Source organism: Physeter macrocephalus, chromosome 2, assembly GCF_002837175.3.
Source record: "Physeter macrocephalus isolate SW-GA chromosome 2, ASM283717v5, whole genome shotgun sequence".
Lineage (NCBI taxonomy): Eukaryota > Metazoa > Chordata > Mammalia > Artiodactyla > Physeteridae > Physeter > Physeter macrocephalus.
In genome coordinates this window covers 6,630,670-6,653,354 of record NC_041215.1, presented here as the reverse complement: position 1 = coordinate 6,653,354, position 22,685 = coordinate 6,630,670, and positions in this window count along the sequence as shown.

The window sequence follows — 22,685 nt, the reverse complement described above, 5'->3', positions numbered from 1 at the left end:
TTCGTGGAGTAACTGAACGGAGGCGCTCCACACTTCCTCCCTTGCCACCGTGGGTCCCTCGGCTCTTGTTAAATACCAAAGTCACCCGGGGTAGGTTACTGGGCTGTGACTAGCTAGGGAGGAGAGCATGGCTCCTTACACAAGGGCTGCTGTGGCTTCTGGAAGGAGGGTGGTTTGGGGCAGAAGAGAGGTCTTGCCCAGCCAGCCCCGAGAAGCTACGGGGCTCACAAAATCTGATGTTCTTATCTGGAGAAATCACTGCGTTCCCTCCTCCAACCCAAATTTTCATTGCATCTTTTCCTCTTAGCCGCATCCTCCTCCTTCTGTGGGAAGAGCGGCAGCAGCCATACATGTTCTTTCAGGAGTAGCCTCTGACATTGCTGGAGCATTGATGGAGCCTGTGCTCCCCTTAAGGAAGGAAGGGCAGAGAGAGACCCAGCATAGGGTGGCTCGGCATTGAACAGGCTGGGTTCAAATCATCGCTCTGATATTCACTGGCTGTGTGACCTTGGCCTCGTCCCATTTCCTCCTTGAAGGTGGGAGCAGTCACCACCCTGTCTCAATGGGTAAAGTCAATGAGGTGTCAGTAAAATGCCCTCAGAGCCTAGGTGCTCAGAGATGCTTTTTCCTTCTTCCTCCTCCTCCCCTTCCTTCCTGAGACATTTACTGAGATCCTGCCAGGTACCAGATGTAGCAGAGGGTGGGGACTCTTTGCTAATCTCCCTCCTGGCTTGGCTAAGGTCATGCACTGAGCTGGGTGAGGCTGGAAACTCTGGAGGTTCTGGAACCTTGTTTCCTGCCCTCAGAGCTGCATGATACGTCAGGGATGCCTCAGGGAAGAGCCAGAGATATTTGGAGTAAGAGGGAAGGAACTATGGAAATATGGGGCGAGGCAGGAGTGGTGGGGAACTTGAGAGACTTGTCCCAGTGCACAGTCAACAAGTGCTGAGACTGGGACCATCGCTGGGAGTGGAGGGGCAGTGGGGAGAGGTGCCCAGTCAGGTTTTCCCAGAGGACTGGGGGAAAAGTAAGTTTAGGGAGCAGACTTGGAGCCACTGTCCAGCAAGAAGATGATTTTCCAGAGAAGTGGTAAGCTCACTGTCTCTGAAGGCATTCAGATAGATACCCATGACCGTTGGGCAGAGACATGGAAGGGCTAGGACACTGGGAACCTCAAGGACCCTTCCTGATTCTCTCTCTAGGGGGTGCCAGATGATCTGACTCTTATTCTGTTGGGTGACCTTGGCCTTGCCGAGAAGACCCCAGGGTGAGAAGCCTTGAGCTGGCTTTTGGGGCCCTGTCAAGGACGAGACACAGCAACCCTTGGTAAGGGGCAATAACTCTTCCCTTTCCCTGATCTCAAGGATGGCAGCTGTTGACTCTCCCCCAGCTTAGCATCTGGTTCTGGCAGATTTTCATGTTCCAGGAGCTGAGAGTAGCCAGAGAACAGATGGGCAGCTCATTACCTAAGGGTGAAAGGGCAGGGAAGGTCCAGGGGGCTCTGGGAAGGCCCTTGGGTGAGGTGGCCACCTGGAAGAGGTCAGGATCCTATGGGAAGCATTCCAACCAGGACCAGGTGAGCTGGGAGTGTGGAGAATCAGGGACAGCTTCCTTGGAAATGTGGCATGAAACAGAGTCTTGAAGGATGGGGAAGATTGAGGAGAAGGGGAGAGACATTGCCTGTAGCCCCTAGACCTGAAACCAGTGCCAGAGGCTGGCTTTGTCAACATCCATTTCGTTGCCACTGCTAGAAATAGGATTAAGCCCAAATGGGATTTTGTTGTTGTTATTGTTCATATAATTGAGACGCTGGCTTCAGGCATAGCTAGATCCAGATTCTCAAACAATGTTATGGTCTGTTTCCATTACTTGTCTTCTTTCTCCATGTACTTTCTCAGAGGAGTTGGCCAAAGGTGGCCCCAAGCAACAGTTTATTCCCCAGTCACTCCAGAATAACTTACAAGAAAGTTCTCATTGTTCTGGCTTGGGGCACTCCTGCCCCTGAACCAGGCATGAAAGGCTCTGATTGGCTTCAGCTGGGTCATGGCCCAACCCCCGGGTTAAGAATGTGCAAAAGTATTTCCATAAGGAAAGTTGGGGTGCAGTTACCAGAAGAGGGAGAGTGGATGTAGGACAAGGCCAAAACAAATGTCCATGGACAGGGCCTGACCCTGCCAATGGGCTTCCTGCTGGGATGGCTGCCACCTTTCCTTCTGACTTCTGAATACGCTTGGCTTCCCTGGCACTGCTCTTTGGCCCCCTGCACGGATGTTCCTTTTCTTGTCTGAGCATCCTCTTGGTGACCATAATGACCCCCCAAGATGTCTACATCCTAATCCCTGGAACTTGTGACCTTATATAGCAAAAGGGACTTGGCAGATACGATTAAGTTAAGGATCTTGAAATGAGGAGATGGTCCTGGATTATCTGATTGGTGTCCATGTAATCCCCTAATTATGTAAGTTTGCTTATAAGTGAAAGAAGGAAGCAGGAGAGGCTGAGGAGGGGGTATGAAGGCAGAAGCAGAGATGGGAGGGATGCAACTGTAGGCTGGGGTCCATGAGCCAGGGAATGTGGGCTGACTCTAGAAGCGGGAAAGGCAGGGAACTAGATCCTGCTCTGGAGCTTTCCTGAGACCCATTTTGGACTTCTGACCCCCAGAATGGTCCAATAATACATTTGTGTTGTTTGAAGTCATTAAGCTTGTGGTAATTTGTTACAGCAGCCATAGGAAACTAATACACCCCTTAGAACCTGGTATCTCACCTTCTGAATCTCTTACTCCACTCTGGTTTCCCTCCCTCCCCCAAAGATAGAACCATCTCCCAGGGACTCACCGTGGAAGGAAAGTTAGGATTCCGGTCTGTTCTTCTCAACTGGCCCCACCCCACCTGGCAGGCTGGGCCATGCTCTGGACTGTCATCCTTCATTGGGACAATGGCCACACATCTTGCAGGTCTCAGCTTAAATGTCATCTCCATGGAGTCCTTCAGCATGTTTTCAGCCTCCTTCCTTGCACACGCCCCATCAGCTTGATCATATTGGGGTATAACTACACATTTTTTTAAGTCTTTCCATTAAGCTTTGAGCTCATTGAGGACACTGATGGTGTCTGATTCATCAATGTATTGCTGATTTCCCTCACAGGGCCTGCACATAGTAGGTGCAAAGTAAATATTTGTTGAATGAATGAATGACAAGAGATGCACCACTAGGCAAGTGAGGTAGGTCAGAGAGAAACCTCCCAAAGATGGGGTTGGACTTGACTGCTGCTTATTTGCAGAAAAATCCACTTTCTTCCTGGTTCTTGCCTCCCTTGTAGTTAGCTGTGGCTACGGGTTAACCTCTGAGTTCTGGCCCATGAAATGCATTGGGCTCCCTTTTTGGTCTGAGGTTTTTAAGGAGCAGGTGTGTCCCTCCTCATTTTCTCCCCCTCCTAAAGCTGAAGGAGATGGGGACAAGGCTCTTGTTTCAAGGGGACATGGCTACAAGTGGAGCCTTCTCCCTTATCACGATGAAGAAGAAACCCCTACTGACTAGGAATACAGGCTCAGGACTGTCATGCGAATTCTGATGTGTTGAGACCTTATTTACTTGGATCTATGTTTCAGCAGCTTGTATTACTCTAATTAATATGTAAATTGGTACCTTGAAGTGAGGGTGTTGCCATAACAACAAACCTAAAGTATGTGGCACAGCCCAGGGCTGGGCAGTGGGTAGGAAGGATATAGAGACCACAGGCAGGAAGGCTGGGGATTCGTGGCCTGCAGTTGAGAACATCTAATGAAGCATTGCTTAAAATGGGCCATGGACATGGTCATTGTGGGAGAAGGGGTAAAGAGCCTGAAAGCTAGTGGGCACTCATTTCTTTCTGCTGCCCATAGCAAGGTATTACAAGAAGGACACAAACTCAGATGAGAACTGTCCATCTGTGAGCTGAAATGAAAGGAAATAGAGTTCAGGAATGCGGGACCACTCTGGGTTGGTTGCATTTTTCTGACTTGGACATTGTGTGAACAAAAAATAAACTTCTGCTGTGTTTGAGCCTTCTTATACCCCTGGGTCTATTTTTGCTGCTAGCATTACCTAACTACACAGGTGGGATTGGTGAGTACCACCTTTGGGTATAAACGGGACCCTTGACATACATACATACACACTCATCCATCCATTCATCCGTCCATCCATCCATCCATACATACACTAGCTCAGACATCCAGCATGGCAAGGATGAGACTTCTCCCAGGATGGCTCCCCAGGAATCTGTGGCATGCGTCTGCAAGCAGAAGGCTGGACTCAGACAGTTGCAGGATTCCCAATAAGCCAGTTGCAAAGTCCAGAGAGAGACAGAAAGGGCTCTGTTCACCCCCATATAAAAGGCCCTGGGCTTTTCCCACTGAAAACAAGAACCAGTTCCTGCGTAATCAAATGCAAAGGCAAAAGTAAGAACTTGGAAATAAACGATTTGGGAAGTATCTTGTATTTGCTTAGTTCTACAATTGACAAAGTTCTCCCACATCTGTAATCTCATTTGATGCTTCCACCAAACCTATAAGGAAGGTGTTATTCACATTTTTCAGATGAAGAAACTGAAGCTTCTTCAGACGCAGAAAATAAACTTATGGTTACCAAAGGGGGAAGGGGGGAGGGATAAATTAGGAGTTTGGGATTAATAGATACATACTACTATATATAAAATGAACAACAAGGACCTACTAGATAGCACAGGGAATCAATATCTTATAATAACATAATGGAAAAGAATCTGAAAAAGAAAAAAAATATATATATATATATGTGTGACTGAATCACTTTGCTGTACACCTGAAACTAACACATTGTAAATCAACTATACTGCAATAAAAAAAAAAGGAAGCTTAAAGATTAGTGACAGCTAATGAGCAAGGGGGCTAACTCAAGGCCAGCTTCCCAGCTCTAGAAGTTTGCTGTTTAATGAGTGAGATGTGGAAGGGTTTCTATTTCACTGGGGCCAGGTGAGTGTGGGAGTGTGTGTGAGTGGAGGTGGTAATGACACTGGAATCCTGGCATCTCTGTAGGCCTTAGAGACCCCATGAGTCAGGATTCTCCTGGACAGAGGGGCCATGGCAGGCAGGTCTGCTTGCCCAGAAAGATCTTTACCGATGATGCCACTGAGGCCCAGAGAAGCCAGGGGCCTGTGTGAGGTTGCACAGCAAATGGCAGGCAAGCTGCGAGGAACACCCAGGACTGTCTGCACCGAGGGCCTCTTTCTCTCTCTCTGCCCTGTCCTCCGTGGGCCTTGCCCCCTCAGCTGGCTCTCAGACACTCGGAAGGGGGAATCTTGCCTGCTCCCCCAGCACCCCAACTTTCTATGTTCCACGCTGCAGGGCTGGGCCCAGGGACAGGAGAGGGAGTTTTGGATTGTGTTGTGGACTTTCACTGGTCTTTAGCCTCCCTGCCCCCCTGAGCTGGCGGACTCAGGGGGGCAGACTGGTGGACTTGCCCCTCCTGAGCTCTGTGTGGGGTTGTTCTGGGGCTGCCCATCAAGATGCATGTGTTCTCCAGGCCAGCCAGGCCGGGGAGAGTGCATTACTCCAGGGGGTTTGAATCACAGGGAGAGACCCCCAGAGATCATTCATCTCGGTGGTGGCAGCCTGGCAGACAGTAGATGAGTTGTCTCCATCTCGGGCCCCCAGAGCTGCTCCGGCATTTGCTCATCTCCATCCTCCAGAATTCCCTTCATTTTTGTGAGCTGACATCCTTCCAATAGATTCAGTTCGCTCAAGTCAGGGTTAAGGGCTTGCAGCCAAGCACTGCTGATGATGCAGACAGAAACCCTAACGGACAGTGGTGCTGAGCACTGGGGTTCTCCCTCTCCTTTGTAGTCCAGAGAGTTCACAGTCCGTGGGCAGGGGAAGAAGATAGACCAGTGTCCGTGCTCTGCAGTGCCTGCCATCTCCAGTGTAATAAACTCCCAACTGTTAATTCAATTGGCACCCCGAAGGGTTTGCTTCTGTTTCCTCTCATTTCTTGTAAAAAAAAAAATCAGTAAACTGTTCATGATGTCCTTAATGGAGACTAAATCGGAGTTTTTTATAACCTTGTTATGGGTTGGCATTTTCACCATTTTGCCTGTAAAGCTAAAGTTGGGTTAATGTGCCATCATCTGGGAATCAGACAGTGGACTGAGACTATTGGTGAATGATGAATTAACCAATCATCAATCTGTGTTTGGCGGTGTACCGTTTCCGGGGACTCCCAAGGACACAGCAACAACCCTGGAGTGTAGAAGACGGAGGCTCAGAGAAGGGAAGGAACTTGCCTAAATTCACACAGCCAGGATGAAAATGGTAGCGCTTGGGTTCATCCTAGATCTGCCTGACTCTGCTTTTCTTGTTAAACAGTGCAGATGAGTAGCTGGAACTCAGAGCTGCAGGATGACGGGGCTGGGCGGAAATGCTTTCTTCAGGGAGAAAGAAGCCTTAGGGAACGGCACTCGCAGGTGCTGCTGGATGAACATCTATGTTCCCGCACTGCCCCCTGGTGGCCTCCCCATGCCTGGCCTCCGGGGTCTGGGAGTATTGAGCTTGGGAATTTCAGGCTGGTTGCGGCTGTGGGTGGGTTCCAGGAGACCTTCCTGGTGGAGCAGGCCCTGCTTTTGGACAGTTGAATGTATAAGTCTTCTAGAACAGATTAGAGATGTTCATGTATTTACGTATTTGTGGGAAAAGTTTTCATCCATTAAATCATTCAACAAGTCTCCAGAGACACCTGGATGCCCCAAGCCAAGATGCTGATGACTTGGCCCAGCCCTTGCCTTCAGGGAGCGCCCCCAGCCTTGTGGGAGGGTAGAACCCTCTGAGAGACACCCACGATGCAGGGAGATGTGGGCACTGTGAAGTCACACCCAAGAGCATCCTGGGAGTCCTAAACTGGGCAGGAATGGGGAGTGGAGGGAGGGGCCAGGGAAAGGCTGGTCAAAGAAGGTAGCAGGTGGGGTGAGTGTCAGAGGGGAGCTGGGGTCAGACAGGTCCAGAAGAGACAGGCAAGTCCGCTGTGATGCAATGGCCCAAAGCTTCGGCGGTCCTCCCTTTCCAGGGAATTCATGTTGCATTCATCATTTTGTGTTCTTTACTTTTAGGAGACCCCTGTCCCCCCAGATTGAGTAAGCTTCAGGAGCTCCACCAAACCTGGAGGAACCAAGATGGCAGCGGGGGCAGCAGCAGAGGATAAAGAGGATAAAGTGACAGAGGCAGAGAGCTGCCGGTTGGCCAGCCAGGAAGTGTGGATTCTGTCCTAAGGGCAATGGGGTCCCATTAAAAGGCTGGAACAGGAGAGTGTTCAGGCCACTCCTGAGTCTGAAAGTTTTCTGCAGAACAAGGAGCTCTCCCAGTGCAACCCCCAGACCCAGGCAAGAGGGACCCCTGCCGTGGTCCCCATGCTTTGAAAGACCCTGTCCTGGCCCTCCAGCTGGGCCGCTCCCCATGGGCGAGGAGTCCATGGGCCCTGGAGGATGTGCCACCTGGAGCCCACTGCTAACCCCTCTTCCAGATCGCATCCTGGGGACCTGGGACCTGATTCCAGGATCTGTGCAGGCCTTGCCCCAGCTCCAGCCTCCCAAGGTTGGACCATACCGATGGTATGTGCATGGCTAGGCCCAAGGGTGGCTATTTTGGGGCTGTGGAGGGGTAGTTGGAGGAGGTCTAATGTAGAGCAGCAGGCAGCTGGACCTGCTGTCAGGTAGGGGAGGAGGCCACCTCTGTGGCCTCTCTTCATTGACCTTCATACTCTCCACAGTGATCTATGAGCTCCTGCACTGTACCCAATGCTGGGCTCACCCAGGGCCGGGCCAGGCTGGGCTTCCTGGGTGGGATGTGCTCTGCAGGCCTGGGGGCTGCTGGCAGGAAGTGCCAAGAATGGGTCCTGCAGGTGGGTTGTGGAAGCCAGAGGCCAGGGGCTGCACACAAGCAGGAGGGGTATTCCAAGAGGAGCCAGGCTGGGAACAAACTCTAGGCCAGACAGGGGAGACAGAGCCCCAGGGCTGACTGTGCCTAGTGTACAGACCCATGGGGAGGGAAGGGCAAGGGAGAGGGCCAGGACCCAGATGCCAGCACAGAGAACCCTCTGCTCATATTTGGTGCTTGTGTGTAGCACAGGAGTAGGTCAAGTGGCTTGAGAGCCCAGGGCTGGGGCAGAAACCCATGGGGAGAGGCCACTCTCGGCTGCGGAGCCTTATCTGGGGGTGGCCTATCTCTGGCCATCTGGTCTCTGGGACACAGGCCAGAACTCCCGCTTCTCCAGGAATGGGATTTCCACGGTGTCTGTAGCCCCCAAGAGGCAGCAGGAATCTCCCCGAAGGTGGGGAGGAGGTGCTTCTCTGGCCCAGCCTGGTAATTAGATCCTTCAATTGCAATTACTTTTGCAATTAGCTCAGCTGGTAATTGGAACTGGAGGTGGTAATTTCTGTCCTTCATGGAAGCTTCCTCTGAATTGGGCTTTGCTTATCTGTCCAGGGTACAGGGTGGTGCTCTGCGAGCCCTGGGCTCTGTGGCGGGAGCCATACACACTCAGCCCAGGGCTTTTGGGTTCTGCTGGAGCCCCTGGGGTGGGACATTTTGGACACGGCAAGGGGGTGCTTTGCGTTCTCCCCTTGAGTGCAGGAGAACACTCTGGCTTAGTGACTTGCTTCTAACCAACAGACTATGACAAAGGTGATGGGTGCCACTTCCATAATAGTTTACAAAACTATCCATGATGGTTTCATGGCTTGCTAGCAGACTCTCTTTCTTGCCTCTGGCTTGCACGCTTTGATGAAGTCAGCTGCCATGTGGGGGAGGCCCACGTGGCAAGGAACTGATCCAAGGTCTTTGAGGAACAGAATGCTACCCACCACCACCGAGTGAACCTAGTCAGGCCTTCAGATGAGACTGTAGCCCCTGGGCCGACACACCTTAGTTGCAGCCTCCTGAGACTGTGAAGCAGAAAAGTCAACTTAGCAGGTCCCAGATTGCTGATGTTAGACACTGTGAGATAATAAATGTGTGCTGTTTTAAGTTGCTAAGTTTGGGGGTCATTTGTTATACAGCAATAGGTAACCAGTACACAGAGAGACTATTAAAATTACATACGTTCTATCCTTTGACCTTGACAAAGTATACTTTAAAAACTACCTGGAAGGTCAGGTTCAAATCTAGAATCTTTAGACTCCTTGGAGATCTGTACCAGAACATGGTGGGAGAGAACTTGGCATGAAGCCACCCCTCCTCTCTTCCACCTTGGCTCCATCCCCTATATCCCAGGTCTTGTAACATACTCAAGGGTTAAAACCCCATACATCTCCCCCTGCAAATAGCCACCCAGGGCCCAGCCATGCATATAGTGCTTAGTCTGCCCTCTCGAGGTTAGATCTGGCGCAAGGGCTGCACAGGACCTAGAGCTGGGCTTTAGCATCATGTGGCTGAGGAAATCCAGGGATCTAATTCCTCCAAGTGTGCTTTACAAGGCAGGGGTGGGTTCCTGTGAGCACATCCTCTTGGCCCGACAGACTCATGACCCCGGGAGGTGCAGCTGGAGGGTCAAAGAAGGATTTTCCGAAGCACAGGAACCACAGTGGGGGCCCTCTTGCTTGGCATCCATGGGTGATCTTGGGAGAGACCCTCATTCCAACCTTCTCAGATGGGTGAGGTACCCCCGGGGATACACCTGAGCAAAAGCCACCCTAGAGAGACAGGAAGGAAAGGTAGGCTAGAGGTCATGAAAAAATGCCAGCCCAGGGTCAGAGCTGGTGCCACACATCTGCTCCCTCCACCCTGATTCAATATTCATCGGGATCCACTCTGTGCCAAGCTCTTGCCAGGCCCAGGCAACCACGGATTTGAAGGGCACAGCCCCTGCCTTCTCAGTGAACCAGGGAAGACATAACTCGAAGCAGATCCACTCCTGCTCCCCAAGCATGCATACGGGTTCTTGAAAAGCTGTGCCCAGCAGAGGTTTTTGTTCGACAGGCCCTCATTCAGTGAGAATTCACTGAGTACCTATTACATGCTGGGAGCTGGGTGTTAGGCAGGAAAGGATTTATCAGCACAGGGGTTATTAGAAAGCTCACAGATTTGTGGCAGAACTGGCTGGCCGGAGCTGTGACTGTGTCCCGCCCAGCAGCTTGACGCACTGCTGCCTGAACCCACCACTTTCTGCACAGAGCTTCTTTTTATTTATTTATTTATTTTAACATCTTTATTGGAGTATAATTGCTTTACAATGGTGTGTTAGTTTCTGCTTTATAACACAGTGAATCAGTTATACATAGACATATCCCCATAACCCCTCCCTCTTGCGTCTCCCTCCCACCCTCCCTATCCCACCCCTCTAGGAGGTCACAGAGCACCGAGCTGATCTCCCTGTGCTCTGCGGCTCTTCCCACTAGCTATCTATTTTACGTTTGGTAGTGTATATATGTCCATGCCACTTTCTCACTTTGTCCCAGCTTACCCTTCCCCCTCCCCGTATCCTCAAGTCCATTCTCTAGTAGGTCTGGGTCTTTATTCCCAACAGAGCGTCTTTTTAAATCAAAGGCTCTTACTGCCTTTGATCGGGAAATTCTAAGTCACATGTCTGCATCCGAGGGGCCGAGGAGGCTGGCAAAGGCAGATGTTTGCACTCTCCATTGGGCAGGAGAAATTCACAGCAGAGGATACTACAAAAAAAGGGAGGGGGTGCTCACAGGTTTGGGCAGCCATGATTGATAGCTGCCTGCCAGGGCAAGAACTAGACTAAATAGACGGAAGAACAAGTTTAGCAGGAGCGAACCCAGCAGCCTTAACTCAGCAATGTGCAAAAGTGAAACGTTTACATTTTCTCCTAATAGCATGTCACTTTTGTTTTTGCAGACCACTGGTTGGGAGGAGAAGGATTGATCTGATCTTGCCAAATAAAGGATTTCAATCCTTTCCAATTCTTTGCAAGTCACATTCTATTTAAACGTTGGTTAAATATTTAAACAACTCCAGGAGTGCTCTTATGGCAGTTGCTGCAGTTTATAACCTTCAGCTCAGCGCTTCCTGCCCTTCTCACTGGTTCGTCACCCTCCCCCATGTAGCTTCTGTCTCATATTATTCCAGAATATAAAAATAAGACTGCAAAATCAAAACTAATCAATGTTTATATTTAAACATATCTGCAAGCAGTAATATTATGCCAGCTGGTGAACTGCAATTGAATTCAACACTAATAGAGTCATTTAAGATGGGATCTGGAAACGTCTTCATATGTTGATAAGATGTGGAGTAAGTCTCCCAGGTTAGTCTAGCTTCATCACTCATCAAACTACAGAATTGTTGAAAACCTAGAAACCTTTACTACCTTCAATTGGTGACATGTGAAATAGTTATTTACTTTAAAATTGTGGGACTTATAAAGCAAATATTTACTAGGTACCAAATAGGTGCTGGGTACTGTGTAGACATTGTCTCATTCTATCATGACCTGATCCTTACACTAATGGCCACTCCCATTTTACAGATAGGGAAACTGAGGTACAAATGAGTAAGTGACAAGCCCCAAAGTTTCCTTAGGACTTGAACTGGAGCAGGAATTCAGATCTTAAGGTTTTGAGGCTGAGAGAGGAGTGGGGTTCTTCGTAGTAAAAACCTTGAAATCCATGGCTTACATATTTGCTTTCTCTTCCTATCTTGGGTCAAAATAGAATTTGGCTTTGTCAACAGTGATATGGTGGGCCAGACCACAATTTCAGAGAAGTGAGAATGGGAGCCTTAACCTCCACTCCATGGCTGTTAAGAGTGATTTTGGTGTGGTTCAGTTTCTTGTGCTTGAAACAGATGGTAATGCTATTCTATAATGTTCCTTTCTGTCCATGGCGAATCAAAATCGATACTTCTAGATTATCAAACATTGAAATGAGGATCTTTAAAAAAATCAGTTGATGACCCGACCTTGTGGACGTGAGGACATGAAATCCCTGTTGAGACCTCTTCTTTGCCCCTAAGGGTTACCATGGTTACCAGTGGTGAATGGATTACCCAGAAGACAGCTCAAAACCAGAATATTCTTAGTATTTCTTAGTGCCAGGTCCTCACGGCCTGCAGCAAAGATTCTATGAAGCCAAATCAGTTGGATGGCTGTTGTCACCAGGTAGTAGAAGGAGCCTCCTATTAGTATGCTTTCCCATGAAGTTTGGTGGGTCATGCAGAGGGGGAGGTGGGTTTTGTTGCCAGGATGGACAGCTGACGTGCATCACGACCCCAGCCTAACCCAGAGGCCCTGAAGCGTGGCAACTGACAGAGAGAGATGACGTGGTGGCCTGGAGATGTAGGAAGTCACAGGAGGGCATAAATTGTGCCCACCCTCTCCCACCAGATCCTGGGGATCCCAGGTGGATTTGGCAGGAGGGCCTAGGTTTCTGTAGCCTAGAATCAATCTCATCTTAGAAATAGGGCAGGGGGGACCAACTGTCCCTCTAAGAGATGGTCTCCAAGTACATAGCTATTCTTATTTCCATTTTACAGTTGGTGAAACTGGCACACAGAATATGCCTTCCTCTTTTGTCTTGAGGGATTCCTGACAATAGAAGTTGTGACCACGGAGAATATTCCATATTAAAAATAATTTCTATATAATCATGAGTTGAGGTGATCTATGAGTGATAAGCTATACTTTATATAGACATTTAAAATATTTTATTCTGTAGATATTTAACTAAGCACTTATTGATTCTTTAATTTCCTTTTTTTTTTCATATTTTGGAGGCTCTGGATTTTTTTCAGGTCCCAAGTGCCTTTGTACATCTTGGAAGCGCTTGTGCTCACAGTGTCCAATGGATAGAATGACACTTCCAGCAGCATTAATGTTCACTGGCTGTGGTTAGAAACCTAACATTTTGTTAAAGTATAATTTTCAAAAGATTAAAATCATGACATACAAATGTATAGTCAACATGTGACAGATTAATTGAACCCATTAATGAGGGAACAAGAAGGAAGGTAGAACCAGCTCAGAGAAGTATCTGAGAAGCAGCTATATATCCTGAAAGGAAGAATCTTGAAATTGCTAAATCAGACACAAAACTGGCTGGTGTCCCACAGAACAATAAACCATAACATTTGGCCTTATCTTTTCTACTGTACAGAAATCCTTTGCATTTCTCCTGCTCCAAAAGAAAATTATGTGCAACTTAGCACTCTTAAACAAGTTATGTAACTTTGCAGAGTCTGGTCCCTAATCAATAGTAAATAGTAAATCAAACAAAGGGATGTTCCCCTAGAGAATCAAGTAATCCCTGTCAGGCCTGCTAGGTACACTCCCATATGACATTCAAAGGACACGTTGTCACCCTTTAGCTTTATTCACAAGTTTTGAATGAATTTTCTTAACAGTAGAAAAGGGGTTTCCTGAGCAAGTCTTTGCCACGGTCAGGGCTGGACCTAGATAAGTGGGTACCCGGGCAGGTAAAATAGTTTGGCACCCCTTCAAATCTCTGTCTTTCAATCTCTGTTCCACGTTTATGCAGATGGGTCAGGGGAAAACTGATTTTTCTGTTAGTAAAAACTACACACAGGAAGAAAGTCATTTACTCCTTCACGTCCATCATCCCAGCAGAGTCAGTTCTGAAAGTATTCAGTTAAACATTTCCTTTTTTTTTGCGTGATCATGGTTCCTTCCTCAGGTTCCTTTGGGGAGTATCTAAATCAAATAACTTAGTGGGAGGTAGAGCAAAGAGTTTTAATTTTAGGTAATACATTTTTTTAAATTGGTAAGTAGTGTGATTTTTATTGGTAAGCAGCAGAAATGACTGAGTTTCTAAATTTCAGCAGATATCACTGTGGACTCCAAGTGCTCTCCAACTGCATGTGTATACTGCAAAATGTCCAAAATAGGCGAATGCATAGAGAACAGAAAGGAGATTAGTGGTTGTCAGAACTGGGGGAGTGACTGCCAGTGGGCATGGGATTTCTTTTGGGATGATGAAAATGTTCTGGAATTAGACAGTGGTGATGGTTGCACAACTTTGTGAATATACTAAAAAGTACTGAATTGTATATTTTAAAAGGGTGGATGTTATAGTATGTGAATTATATCTCAATTAAAAAAATTGAAAACCCAGAGAAGGATCAGCACAGCAAGAGATTTTTTTTTTAATTCCAAAAGAGGGTGACATTTACTTTGTTGCAAGTGTAGGGGTCAATGCACATTTTGCCATCTAAGAGAAAAGAATGGTCTGGATATCAGAGTGAACATATTTGAGGCTTATTTCCATGGTGTTTCAGAGCTCCCTACCCTGCCTGCCTGGCTCAAACCATAGTTCGGCTTGGGCTGGGTCTGTCTTTAGTGACCTGTTTCAGTGGAGACAGGCTCTAAGAACTGAGAGGACCCTCTCCTCTCCTCTTCCCACATGTAATATGAGTCTAAACTTTTTCAGACCATTTGAAACACCTGCTTCGATCCACCGGGTGCTTTAGCATTTTATGTTTGTGAGGCCTGCTCTTCAAATTAGAAATTTCATCATGTTGTGTCTAGCATTATGAGGCAGCCATTTTTTGGAGGGTGTAACCATGAGAAAAATCCACTTCAAATAATTGTCTCAGTGTATTCATCAATGATTTTATTCATCATATCTCTTAAACCTGCAAGGTAGATTTTATGAACACTGTGTAACCAAAATGACATCGGAGGCCTCCCGATCCCTTGAGATCTGGACAAGGTTGGTTTGATCCCACTCATTCACTACCCTCTAAGAAGTCCACAGCCCTCCCCAAGACTCTGGTGACTTCCCAAAGGTCTCAGGCTCTCAGATTCTTACAGTCTCCTCTGCCTCTGGGTACCTACCTCCTCTAGGGTCCCTTCTGTTATGTTCTACATGGAACCAGGTGTGAAACTCCACTCCCTTCCCAGATTCCCCCCAAAAGCCACTCATATGAAATACGCACAAGGACAGTGGACTCTTCTGGAGATCTTTTTGGAGGAGGAGGGGTGGAGAAGTGTTTATATCACATTAATGCTCACGACAACAACATGAACACTAGGCATTCCCTTTTCCTTGAAGTGTCATTTTGGGAATGTGCATGATTCCCATCTTGGTGGCTCTTGTCTCTTTCCTCTTTTCCCATCCCTCCTCTTCACCATCTGCCGCCCCAGACTGTGCCTCAGGAACTCCAAATTCTTCTCCCATCATTTTGCAAATACATGTGTTTTCAGATTCATCCAGATGCTAAACAGAAAAAAGGGGACTCAGTTAACAATAAAGGGGACTTCTCTTAAAAAGGCCATTTAGGTTAGAAATAGCATAAAGGAAAATGTATGCAGCACCACCATTTCATGGATGAGGAAATGAGGGTCAGAAAGGACTGCATCTGTCACTCTCATGGTCCTGTCTGGCTCAGCCCACTAGATCAGATGCACACTGGATCCCAGGGAGAAGGGTGTGAAGTAAACTCAGAATGATCTTCATCCCTAAATCTCTATGAGATATTGGGTACCCAGGGCAGCCCTGACTTGGTCTCACATCCTGGACTGAGCTCCAAGGGTGGTGGGGGATTTCCCCAACTTTGGGGAAGGGGAGGCTTGCCAGGTCTCAGCATTTGGAAGGCTCAGAACTGACAAAGCAAGAATGCACAGCCATTCAGGGTAGGATGTGTACATCTCATGGCTGGAAACTACAACCAGATGGGATCACCAAGGGATAGCATGGCTTAGATCAGGCAGTGCTGTGAATGCTAAGCCAAGTAGCCTGGTCTGTATCCACAGGTTGATGAAAGCCACACAGGTGCTTAAGCACAAGAGTGCCGAGAATGATTTGCCTTTTAGCAGTAACAATGGTTGACGTTTATTGAGCATGTATTAATATCTAAGTTCTTTTATTGCATTGTTCTAAGCACCTTGCAAGCATGATCTCCAGCAACCCTGGTGTGCAAGGAGGTAAAGTAACTTGTTCACACAACCAGATTTCAAACCCAGACTGAGACCATGACCTACTAACACTTTGTGGGTGCAACGAGGTGGCCGGACATATTAGAGGAGGAGAGAAGTGAGACTGCAAAGCTAGTTGGAACCCAAGAAAGCACAGCTAGGCCTGATCCAGGCTGCTGGCCATGGAAATAGGAGGAGAGAGCACATCGAAGACCCTTTTGGAGGACCAAGAGGCTTTTTGGATCTCTCAAGCGCTGCAGAGAAACCTTTTTCAAGACAGAAGCAATTCACATTCTCTCCATGATTTTTCTCCTCTGCTCTCTCCTCACCCTCACCACCTCACCCAGAGGGAGAAGGGAAGCAGGAAGGGCTGGGAGTGTGGGTGGTGGGGATATCCTCAGTGATGTCTGCTCTGAGTGGGAAGCCACATGCCATATCCCTGCTCTTTCCTCCAAGGTTTCCTGCAGAGAAACAGGGCACTTCTCATGTATCTGAGGCCAAGAACTGGGCCTTCTGGTCAAATGTAGCCCGTGAAAAGTCTTGGTTTTGCCTGTACAGTGTTTTTAAAAATTTTTGCCATCTTTTCAAAGATCTTTCTGTCTGTCTATCTATCTACCTATCTATCTATCTATCTATCAACCCATCATCTATCTGTCTCTCTCTTATTTATCTATCTTTCTATTATCTATCCATCTATCTATTCATTCATTTATTCTAACACTTCTGCGATATTTATTATGTGCCCAGCACTTTTCTGAGATCTTTACAAATATTAATTCATTGAAAATTACTAATAGAAATCCAGATTTATGGCTTCTCTTAAAAAATAGAATCAGGCCCCACATCCCCAAAAAGTAACATCACTGTGCATAGAGTTGCTGCAGCCCCTTTCAGCTGGGGTGTTACTCAGAATGTATATAATTAGTATGACAGGGGCATAGACCAACTGCAAGAACGTTGGTCAAAACCCACCAGTGTGCCCTTTTCTGTTGTCTTAGGTGGCCCCTCTGGGCATCCGACTCTGGGAACCCCTGGGATGAGTGAAATGTGTCCTGTGACAGAGGCGTGCACCAGGGAGAAAGTGATAAGCTATTCTAAGAAGGGGCAGGGATAGTTTTGAAATGGAGGTGATGCCCAAGCTGAAATTTGAAGTATGGCTCAGGGAAATTCTTCAGGTTGGGAAGGAAATTCTGCAGGGGACATAATCATAGAGTGAGATTTTGTAAGAGGCTAGGCCCTTGGGCTGGATGGGGAGGGTGGAGCATAGGGTGAGAGGTACAAGATGAGCCTGGACCAATAGGCAGAGCCAGACCATAGTGTGGCCCTGAATGCCCTGCTCAAGTGATGATAATTTGAGGGAGCAGTAGAAATGGTGGTGATGGAGCACTGAAGGGTTTTCAGCCAGGCAATACCAAGGCCCAGATTTGAGTCTTAAAGATCTGGCTGTAGGCCAGGGTAACGAACGAGCATAAGGTATGTAGGAGGCTGGAAGCAACTGTAATATTGAGGAGTAGGAGTTTTAGGGAGCTCCAGGGAATTTCCAATCACTTGGGAGACACAGGTCTCCTCCATCCTGAGGATGTCGAGCTCTGGAGTCAGGCAGACTTCAGTTCCCACCCAGGCTCTGCCATTGTAGTGCATTAGATGGTCATCCAGTAACATTCATCCCTCACTCCACCTCAATTCCGTGGGAGGGGTAGGTATACTCACTCCATCCTTGACTTGCCCATGAGACTTACTTTGGTTAATGGTATGTTTGCAGGCAAGATGCTCAGGAACCTGAAATGCATTTGTGTTCCTGGGCTTGCTCTCTTGTGTCCCTGCCATTTTTGTGAGAAGAACATGCCTGGGTCGGCCTGCTGGTCCCAAGAGAAAAAGAGAGACTTATGGGGAAAAGCTGAACAACCCCAGCAGAGCCCATCCTTGTTAGCTGGCCTACAGCTTCATGAGTTATATAAATGTTACTGTCATGTGCTGAGAGTGTTTGTGGATGTTTGTTACGCAGCACTACTGTGGCTCTTGTGAACCGATACAAACCTCTCTCCAGTGGTGTGGCTTCGGCATGGCTGTCTTCCACTAAAGAGACCCCAAGGAGGAAGGCAAGGCTTGGTAGAGCTCATGGGAAACCTGGGGCGAACCCAAGGGGGCCTCTGAAAATTTCTTCTACCTAAATGACCTGCCTGCACTGACTGGAGGTAGGGCATCTCTAGGAGGAATATTCTAATTTCTCAGAGATGAAAGAAGCCAGAGGGCATGGTGGAAAAGGCCCAAGTGGATGGTGGGGCTTTGGGGAGCCAGGCCCCGCCTAGTGTTTTTGGTGGGAGCTTGAACGAGCTGTGCCTCTCTGGAGGGCTATTCAGCAACACACATGCTCCATATCCACAGTTACACTTGTAGGTATGCTAAACACACGTGCACAGACAGACGGACACACACAGGCACCACCCCCAATGACAACAGATCCCACTTGCAGGTGTACACAAGGAAACATTGTTTCAGATGGTCAGCATATTATTATTTTTTAAGTTGAAGTATAGTTGATTTACAGGGTTGTGTTAGTTTCAGGTGTACAGAAAAGTGATTCAAATGAACTTACTTACAAAACAGAAGCACCACTCACAGACATAGCAAACAAATTTACGGGTTACCAAACGGGAAAGGGTCAGGCAAGGGATTAATTAGGAGTTTGGGATTAACAGATACAAACTACCATATATAAAATAGATAAACAGCAAGGATCTATTGTATAGCACAGGGAGCTATATTCAATATCTTGTAATAACCTATAATGGAAAAGCATATTATTATTTAACTAGCTAGAAATTAGAAGCGATTCAGATGTCCATGGCTAGGGGAAACAGCTAAATGAACTGTGGGTACTGATACCATGGGACAAAATAAGGAGGGAGCCCTTTATGTGCTAACATGGTTGAACCTTGAAGACAGATTATTGAGTTCAGTTCCTGAGGTGCAGTATAACATTTATGTTGAAAACCAAGCAAAACTGAACCAAACACCGTACAGCAAACCTGTTAGCAGTGGTTGCCTTGGAAATCCCTAGAGGAAAAGGATGGGGAGGGGTGGCCTAAGGAACTCTGGCTTTCTCTGTAATGTCACAATTTTGAAAAGAGGCTGTGTCTGATTATTGCTTAATCCTTACAAATTAATTTCCTAATATGAATGATTAAAAAAATCTGGACTTTGGAGACAAGCAGGTCTGGGCTGGAAACCATGTCACTTGGATTTTTAACTTGGGGTGAGCCCTGTCCCTGTTCAGGCCCCAGGTGGTGGGGATGCTAACCTCTGCCTGTGCCCAGTGGAAAAACTGGACCAGTGCCTGTGGAGGGGCTGATGTAACGTCTAGATGCTTGAAAGGGCTTGTAATTGTCAGTTGAAAGTGAAGGACAGGTTTATCCGGAAATAGCACAGCCCAGAGGGCATGTACCTCTGGGTCTCTATTTCCTTGGGAATCCTGCCAGGCCCACCGGACACATGAAAGCCTTTGCAAAGCCCCAGGGAGTGAGGGTCGAGGTCCAGCCAGGCCAGTGCTCTGACTCACACGGTGGCATCTCAGGGTGTGAGAAACATGTTGTTCTGTGTGACCCTGAATGGGGAGGTTAGGGTCATGGCGCAATGGCCTCCAAAATCACAAAATTATGAGCCCCGTAGGGCTGCTGGCAAAGTGAAGGGAGCCTTTTCCCAGTCACCCTGTGGGCTGTTGGTGACCATTGAGGGTTCCTGAATTATCACTGGAATGCTTGGAATTCTGGTGGGATTTGGGAATTGAGGTGGGAGAAGTGTGTTCTAGGCTGTCATTCCTTGCTTGAGTGACCTGGAAAGAGCCCCCTAAAATGGACAATGAAGACGATAAACTCTCCCCCAAAGCTCCAGATGGAGTCTGATCAGCCAAGTGTTGACTGTCAGTGGCTCAGCTGAGATGAGATGCCAAGTGGATTCCCTCCATCCTGGCTCCGAGCATTCCCACCACCTGCCACACTTCTACCCTGCATTTAAACACAGCCCGATGTGCACCAGGAATGTTTCCTCTTAGAAGTTCATGCTTCTTTGGTCCACATCCTTCCACACTCCACACACACACACACACACACACACACACACACACACACACACACAACTCCACACACACAACTCCCACACTTTCCACCCCGAGGGACCCCAGCACTAGCCGCCATGTCCCATTCCTTCTCTGATGCCCTGGTGATGCCTGTCTCTCTGGAGGGCATGGAGGGTCTGATTCCTTTGGGTTCCCAGCCTGTAGCTTGAAGTCTGCTGTAGGGTCTGGAGTAGATCCTAATAAGATGCAGCTGCCAGCCCACCCCTGCAATGGAGCTGCCTGCACTCACTCTGCCTTCACCCCCTGCCCCCTCAGTGGATTTCCCCAGACTGGACTCTGAAAGATCTTTTTATAGTACAGACCTCATCATTTTAGTCCCCTCCTGATGAGGGCCTTTCAAAGCCTTCCCATTACTCACAGGATGAGACAACGTTCCCTAGTGCAGCTCCCTCTAGAACTTCTCTGCTCCAAGACTCCTGCGGTAGCCCCTTGTACCCACCCGGGCCTACTTCCCCTCCTCCTGTCCCTCCTCCCTTGGCCTACTTAGCAATAATGCTTTTGCCTCTCCTTTGCTTCCCACTGGTGGAAGCTGAACCTGTTGGAACAGGATTCTGGAAATTGTGGTTCCCAGGCTTCCAGCCCTGGCTGGGTGCCTATATAGTGCCCCGATATTCACTGCACTCACAGTTACCATTCAGGGGACAGACACTTCCCCTTGCTTTTTATACCATCTACATAGAACTGCTTGACATCATCTAATGACTCCATCGGTCTACTTCTTTCATCTTCCCCAAGGACCTCTTAACACGCTTTGTCTTCTCTGCCCTGAAATATATCAAAATCCATTTCTGGCAGATCAGCTCCTGTAAGCTTTGATTGTGATGACTCACGATCTCTTCTCTGACTCCTGTGGAATTTCATCAAGGTGTGTCTTGGTGCATCCTTCTGCAAGGTCCGAAGTTCAGGATTTCACAGCCTCCTACAGCCTCCTCCTTCCACCCCAGGGGACACTGCTCACCTCCGACACTGCAGTTATCAAATGGTGACCTTGACACTGGTCAACTCCCTCCATTTTCCCAACCCTTTCATGGGTGCCTTTGGGAATCATTCCTTGCACAGAATTGATGAATTTTTTCCTTGACCTGATTTTTTACTTACACTTCACCCACCTACTCTTGACTGTAGAAGACTTCCCCGATTGACAAGTTTTCCATTTTAAAGATGTCTTTTTCTCCCACCTACCAAAAGCATCTCTGGATCTGACAATTTCTGAAATATTCCATTCCACAAACACTTACTGAGTGCCTACCATGTACCTGGCTCACTTGGTGAGCAGGAAGAAGATCTGATTGTTCTGGTCAGCCTGCCCCTCATTTCTAACAGGGCATTTCAAGATGAGACCTAATTACCTGAAAACTCTTTTACCTTTTAAGGCAATTTCCCAGTTGGCCTTTACCCCAACATTTTATGATAATTCTTTTTCTAAATCAAGACACACCATATGATGAAGTTTGGGGAGTATTTCCTCACCAGGAAGTTAAAAAATAAAACCGCAAGGCAGCATCTGTTTTGATAGCTTTATTGGAACAAGATGGTAACACAAAACATGGATTTGGGGGCCCACCACAGATGCTTCTCCTCTAGGGAGCATGCGCCCCACTTCTGCAGCCAGCAGGGGCTCCAGGAGGCCCCCAGGAGGGCAGGGGCACCTAGAGCCAGACCTGCAGTGGCAAGTGGCATGTGAGCACCTTGCCCTCAGCCCTGGCCAGCTGAGTCTGTGATCAGCCAGACCAGTCTTATGCTCCATCTACTTGGCCATGACTTAGAGATTCACCTGTCTCAGACTCCTGGGGAAATTTCCAAGAAGGAGATTCTGGGGTTTCCAGAAGGAATCCAGCCAAGAGACTGAGGACCTCTGGGGGCCATTGGGGCAAATCGTGCCTTCAGGTGTATGGCAGATAAACTGCTTAAAGCTCCTACTATATAGGCCAAACAGTCTTCTAAGGGCTAGACATACAATGGTCAACAGAAACAGGCAGGACTCATGACCTCCTGAGTAGGGGAGACGGACAGGGGTCAGGGAACCACACAGAGGACTGTAAATGACAACCATGCCCATGGCTTCCAAGGACAGTTCTGTGGGTATGGGTGGGAGAACTGACCCAATAGGGAGGGTCAAAGAAGACTCCCTGAAGAAGTGATGTTTTGGCTGAGATCCTGTGGCTGAAAGGGCAAGAGGAGCTTTTCAAGTCATGGAAACAGCTCTGTGTGTGGCCTGGTAGCTGGAAGGAGCAGTGAGATAAATAAACCCAAAGGAGAAGGCCGGTAGGGTTGGGTTGAAGAGATGGGAGGGAGCATGGGGCAAGAGGAGGCTAGAAGGCATGTCGGAGCCCACCACGCGGGGCCTGAGGGCTGTGGGCAAGATGGTTTTCTGTACGGGTTTGCATTTTGCACAGCCCAGTGTGGCCGTGGGGTGGAGGGTGGGCTTGGGGGAGGCCAGTGGGGAATACGGGAAGCTGTTTCAATTGTCCTGATGGAGGGGATATGGCAATGGGACTGAGTGATGACAGGGCAGGTGGAGAGAACCAGGTAAACGTGGATACAAGTGGGAGCTAGGATACAAGAGGATGGACCATGCGGAGCCAGGAGAAAGTTGATGCCAAGATTGACCTTTGAAGCCAATGGCAGGGCTTCTGTCCGAGAAGGGGGACCC